Raw genomic sequence first — 7,365 nt, 5'->3', positions numbered from 1 at the left:
GTGGACGAACTCGCCATAATGCAGGCTAGAAGACTATAGACAGTTCAAAACTGCTTGTTGTTTACTGCAGAAAATGACCAAAAAATCACCAAAATCGAGAGAAAATGGCGAGAAAAGTGTAATCAAAGTTGTTGCCCACCAAGTACTAGTGAAAGTACATCATTTCAGAATATTTCAGCATGAAAAATCCACATTATTCCATACATAGATGCTTGCTATAATAAATTACAGATTTCAGTAAATGAGAGCTAACAGTGCCAAAATCGGATCCCAAGTCAATTAGATACTACCAAGACCAAAGCCGGCATCATGCAGGTATAACATAGGCATATGACAGTCGATAAGCATGAATCCAACACCCAAACATGTCATACAAACATCTGCCAGCGAGTAGGTGTACCTCCTAGTCAACGGGGCAAAGTGTTCCTGCCACTACCAAGACTTGACACAAGTAGGTGTCAGCTCACAAAGAGAGGGACCCAAAGCAAAGGGTCAGCTCATAAGCATCAAAGGAACCAAGACATATGAACCATGCATCATCCTGAAGGGTAAAAGATCCCAAATAGTCTCAAAAGCTCAAAGAGCATAGACCGCCTGCTCAATGGCTGTCAAGCATCCAAAGACGCTCCCACTGGTACAAAAGCCGTAAATATCAAGCAACAAAGCTTGAAAAAAGCATATACAAGCACCAGTGTGACAAGTGTCCAAGATCAAGCATCAATGGTACATCCCGAACATGTGGAGAGCATCCGTATGTAGCATCCATAAGCATGTAAGACATCAAGTACATCCCAAGATACAACTCTGGCAAGCCAATAAATAGCTCAAGTAAGATCCAGGAATCCAAGGTCAAGCCAAGACCGAGCTCCAGTAGAAATAGGCTCCAAACAATGTAACTAGTATGTAGTAATGGCATAGGCTAAGCATGTCAAGACCGGTCAGACATAAGCAACATACATACCATAAGTACATCCAAGACGAAGCATCCAAATGCTTTGCAAAGTGAACTCAAGCTCAACCAACGATCCCGAATCAAAACCAAGCTCTATGTCGAGCCCTAAGTGTCAATACATCACCATATATGCCCGAAACATAGCCCGAAAAGCATAGGCATAAGCATACATGAGTTAAATTACTTCAGCCCAATTGTGTACAGTAGTGATTTACCATTCAAAACTGAGAATTTCAGCACCAAAATCAGCTCCAAATGGTTTCCAAACAATAGGCATACATTCCCCTAACATCCGGGCATCAAACGGGACCAGTCGGGCATCAAATGACAATGCCAAACAAGCTGTAGCATCAAATGCCAGTGTAACACTATCATAAACTGCCTGTGGACTATTATGATAGCCCCAAAACAGTGTTAAATTAGTCCAAATGCTATGCCAACACATCAACCATCAAAACCAAGCATCAAAGTATGCTCATATGCCCGAAATGGAGCCTTTCTAAGTGCCAATGGAGGGGGAGAGCTGTTGTTGTGACTGTGAATGCTGAAGACACATATGGGAGGGATCCATGATTCTGCCAATTGTAAATCTTGGTTCTCGGGTTGAAAAATTTTGTGGCCAAGCTTCGGAGGGGTCCGATTAAAGCCAAGAAAGGCCTCAAACAAACTCCAGTAAGGGGATAGCATCCCACATATAAAATGAGAGCTGGGAGTATAATGGCTGCCCTGTTTCAAGAGGGCTGAAAACTGAGGTAAACCCTGTAAAGAGTGAAGCAATACCTCTGTGTGAATGCCTTAAGGGTGCCCAAAGGGGCCGGGAAGGTGCTCGGGAAGCCGGGGAGTGATGGGAGCTCGAAGGAGTTAGATATGGCTGCTGGGAGACCCAATGCGAGTGGAGTGTCGATGGGAAGCTGAGAATGCCACGAACCAAGCTCAAGAGTCGGGAAGCCGAGCTCTGATACCAATCGAAAGGTGAGAAGGATCGAAGCTTGCACTCGAGAGCTATGGCGGGAGAGCAAGAGCAAGAAAGAGAGAGAGGCAAGAAATGGGAACTCCAACAGTCACAATGTGTGACCGGGCCTTCCTTTATTCAAACTATCACTAAAAGAATAAAGAATAAAGTGACGGTGATGGGCGCTCGCCACCAGCAGTGTGCAGTGTCGGTGACTGTCAGTGTAGTAATACACGAACGGCTAGGCAGAGGCGCCTTTACCCCCAATAATTCTAAAAATAGATTAGATGGAAAGAGGACTGAAATTAGTGGCAAAAACTCAAATCCTATACAAGGAAAGCATGTGTCTAATGACAAGCTGAAGGACATGTATGTGAAAGGTCTATGTTTCAAATGTGGGGAGAAATGGTCTCCCGATCACAAGACAAAATGCAAAGCCAAGAATGTCAAAGTGAGCATGATCTTTGAAGAGGAATTGGATGTTGAGACAAATGAAGATAATCTATCTTAGCTTGATTGCTTACCTACTCTTGAGGAGACGCATGACCATGATGATGATTGCCATAAAGAATTCCATGACCCTATGTATGGTTTTCCATTCGATCCAGGTGGTTACTTCATGGATAATCCTTGGACAAATTTGGATTCATTGAAACTTTGTTCTATCTCCCATGATGCATGGAGTGGTTCCAAAGGGGACAATACATTACGCCTTAAAGGCTACATTATTGGAAGAATTGCTCACATTCTTATTGATACCGGGAGTACACATAGCTTTGTTAATACACGGTCTCTTGATGGGCTAAAGTTGTATACACAATAAATGTCTTCATTACTAAGAATCCAAGTGGCAAATGGAGCTTATGAGAGTAGTAATCAAATTTGTCCCAATGTTCCCATCACTTTATCATCATCTTGTACCACTTCAGTGAATCTTATTGCCTTCGAGATTGGTCCCATTGATGTCATACTTGACTGCAATTGGCTGAAAAGTATTGGCAGGTTTACCAAGGATTTGAATAGGCTGCAAATGGAATTTCAATGTCATGGACAGCAAGTTACTCTTCAAGGGATTGAGAAGAAGAAGCTAGAGATGATCAATACCAAGAAGATTAAGAGAGAGATCAATGCGAAGGCATGTATGTTTACCCTTCTCTTGTCAAAGATTTATGAGGATCAGCCCTCTTCTAATCAACCCTCTACTCCTTCAAAAGATATGGATCCTTGTCTTTGCAAATTGTTGGCAGAGTATGATGATTTATTTCAACCACCTACCTCTCTTGGTGCGCAGATCGGTCGCAGATAGCTCACGTGGTGAATCCCGGAAGGTCCCCAAGAACAAAGTACTCTACTTTTTAACACAAAAACCCATGTAAAAGCAAGCACGACAAGAGGCAAGAGACAAATTGGGTTCAATCTCCCCCATGCCTTGTGTGAGCGCTTCACAAAGCATGTATTTTATGTATATTTCCAATCTTCATGCTCAATAATAGCCCAATTACAAAAATATGACAAGCTTTTAGCTTTTGAGTTTGCTTTCTACAAAAATAGTAAAATAAAGCTAATGGACGGTGCCCATAGTGTCTGGCACGCCCAATCTCAATGTCCAAATAGAAATAACATATCCAGGCGCATAAGCGCATACAAAATAATAATAAATAATCGATGTCTCAATAGACATAACAAAATATAGGCGTGGCGCCTATCAAAATCTAGTCCAAGAGTCGAAAACCCGCTAGACTCCAATGCTTTCCTCCGCCACTGCTGCTATCTCTACACATCAACTGAAGCATTCACAATCGTTAGTAAAATAACACAATTAAACCGACAAAAGTGAATACCTAGCAGTCTTCAGCTACATAAATAAATCAACTGGTTAGAAATAAATCCTAACCTTAATTTATTACGAGTGCGCACTCTAAACTCATAAACGTTTATTAATTTAATATGCATTTTGCGGAATCACCCGCTATGGAATCACCCATGTACACACTACATTAATGAAACGCCCGAAAAGGACAGGCGTCCCCATCAACTTCTCGCACAAAGAATCCTCTTTGCGTATGAGCCCCGGTCATCTAAGTTTACGGAATCCACCGTAAAACCTCACGGAATCCACCGTGGAATATGCCTCCTGGCATCATACCCCCGGGGTGGGATAGCAATTGTCCTCAATTGCTATTAGCTCAATGTGGAGCTAACAGAGTGGGGAAAGCATTTAGGTCTCTAGCGTGCATCCATTGTGCTTCCTCTACAGGATGGTTCTTAAATTTTACTAGATATCTAGAATACCTTCGGCCAGTTCTAGTGGTCATGTAGTCAGTGTCTATGATGGCTTCTGGTTCAAGTATTTCAGTCTCTTCTTCTAGTAAAGGTGGGTTTTCATAGACAGGGTGGATAGGTAATTGGCCTCTAAATGGTCTCAATAAACTAATATGAAATGTATTATGAATTTTCCAATGAGATGGCAGTTCTAACTTGAATGCATTGTCATTAATCTTATGAATGATTCTAAATGGTCCATAGAATCTAGGAGCTAATTTGACAACTGGATGTCTATCTACACTTTGCAGTCTACGCTTTTCTATTCTAAGCCAAACATAATCATCAACTTTGAAATTCATGGCTTGTCTTTTCTTGTTGGCTTGTTTGGTATATGATTGTTGGGCTTTAGCAATCATATCCTTTACTTCATCAAAAATAGTGTTATGCATAATAGCAATATCATCGGCACTCTGTATTCTATTAGACAAAGATGCAATAGGTGTAGATAATCTATATCCATAAATAACTTCAAAATGTGCTTTCTTTGTAGATGCGTGCGGTGTATTGTTATATGCAAACTGTAATAAATGTAAATGTATCCCATGTCTGAGATTTAGAGATAGTGTATGCACGTAAAAGATCTAGAATGGTGCTATTTGTGGCTTCTGTTTGTCCATTTGTTTCTGGATGAAATGCAGATGAGAAATCAATCTTTGTGCCTAGATTTGCAAACAGTGTAATCCAAAAATTATTACAAAATCTAGAATCTCTATCTGAAATAATCACTTTCGGCAATCCATGGTTAGTAAAAACAGTTTTCAAAAATAACTGTGCTGCTTGTGATGCTGTTAAAGTTTTCTTACTTGCAATGAAATATGCTTGCTTACTAAATCTATCTACAATTGTCCAAATCATGTCATGGTTAGATTTAGTATTTGGTAAACCAGTAATGAAATCCATAGATATATGTTCCCAAGGTTTAGATGGAATAGACAAAGGCATTAATAATCCATACTGTTTACCATGATGTCTCTTTATTCTTTGACAAATCAAACATTCAGAAACAAAATTAGATACATCTGCATCCATATGCGGCCAATAAAAATCTTCAGTTAACATGCGTAATGTAGAAATGATACCTCTATGACCTTGATATGGGGGACAATGAATTTCATTCAAAACAAAAGATCGGAATGGAATAGTAACACACAGTCTCTTTTCAAAGAACATGAATCCATCATTATATGACAATGAATCAACAGGAATGAAATTATTTTGAACTAATTTTTGCCAACCAGAATGAAAAGTAATATCCTGGTGATATGTGTCTTTCATAGCAATCAAAGAATCAAAAGATATGATAGAAATGTTATGAATTGCAGGTCTTCTACTCAATGCATCAGCAACTACATTTTCTTTTCCAGGTTGGTATTGAATGATAGGATGGAAACTTTGAATGAATGAAGCCCATTTGATATGACGGTCAGAAATTTGGGGTTGGCTAAGTAGGTGTCTAATGCTTTGCTGGTCGGTCTTTATCATGAATTTTGAACCCATTAAATAATGCTTCCATTGTTTTAATGCTTGTACAACTGCTAAGAGTTCCTTGTCATAAGTTGAATATTTGAGCTCAGAGGGTTTTAGCTTAGAACTAGAATATGCTATTGGATGGTTGTCTTGCATTAGCACGGCTCCTATTCCTGATCCGCTAGCATCGGTCACAACTAAAAAGAATGGTCTGTTAAAGTTAGGCAATTGTAAAACAGGGGCATTGGTTAATGCACGTTTGAGTAAGTCAAAGGATTTCTGCTGGTTTTCAGTCCATTGATAAACAATGCCTTTCTTAAGAAGTTTGGTCAATGGTAAAGCAAGTAATGAGAAATTACGTACAAACTTCCTATAGAAACTAGCAAGACCAAGGAATGAGCGTAATTCATGTACATTTTTAGGAACAGGCCAATGCAATATTACATCAATTTTCTTATGATCAACTTTTATTCCTTCTTTTGATACAATATGACCTAGATATTCTATTTCTGTCTTAAAGAATTCACTCTTGTCAGGATTTGCAAACAATTGATTTTCTTTCAGTAATTGAAAAACTAATGACAAATGCTCATAATGCTCTTTTTCACTTTGACTGAACACTAAAATATCATCAAAGAAAACAATCACACAATATTGATATTTTAGAAAAATACGGTTCATCATTCTACTGAAAGTGGCAGGTGCATTAGCTAATCCAAATGGCATGACTAAGAATTCGTAATGGCCAAACTGTGTCCTGAATGCAGTCTTAAATATGTCGGATCTATCTAGCCTCACCTGATGATATCCAGACTTAAGGTCAATTTTACTAAATATAGAAGATCCTTGCAGTTTGTCCATAAGGTCATCAACTCTAGGTATAGGATACCTATTCTTTACAGTGATCTTGTTTAATGCTCGGTAGTCAATATACATCCGATAAGTATTATTCTTTTTCTTGACTAAGAGCACAGGTGCACCGAATGGAGAACTGCTAGGTCGAATTAAGCCTCTATTTAGTAATTCTTCAACTTGACTCTGGATTTCTTTTTGCTCTATTTGATTGTGCCTATATGGGGCTTTGCAAGGTGGTTGTGTGCCAGGTATTAGGTCAATCTTATGGTCTTCTGGACGTGATGGAGGTAAACCTGGTGGTAGGTCTTCTGCAAAACAATCCTTAAAATATGCGAGAAATTCCTTATGCCTAGGGTGCATATGATTTTCCTTTGCATGCAATTCATTTACCCAAATGAGATATGATTTAGTATTCTTGCGTAGTGCACGTTTTGCTTGAGTATGCGAAAGCAGTGGAAAGATATGAGATGCATGCATACCAAATAATGTAATAGATTTTCCTTGAAAATTTATATTCATTGTGTGCGTAGAATAATCTATATTGGGATTATGTTGATGTCTCCATGGCATTCCTAGAATAATGTCGCTAGACTATAATGGGACAACTAAGAAATTTCTTCTTTCAATGTATGAACCAATTTGAATTTCTAAATCTTGAACTTCTTGTGTGCCATTGTACCTAGTACCTAAAAATGCAGCTTTTATGCGATAGTGCGTAGGTACAGTATGCAATTTTAATTCCTTTACCAATTTTGATGAAATAAAGTCATGGGTACTATCGTCATCATGCAATATAGTTCTTTCTTTTCCATGC

This window comes from Lygodium microphyllum, chromosome 10 (genome assembly GCF_053477565.2).
Source record: "Lygodium microphyllum isolate KBCC chromosome 10, Lygodium_microphyllum_v1.1.10, whole genome shotgun sequence".
Taxonomy (NCBI): domain Eukaryota; kingdom Viridiplantae; phylum Streptophyta; class Polypodiopsida; order Schizaeales; family Lygodiaceae; genus Lygodium; species Lygodium microphyllum.
The sequence above is the reverse complement of the archived record's forward strand: the minus strand, read 5'-3'. Positions refer to the sequence as shown.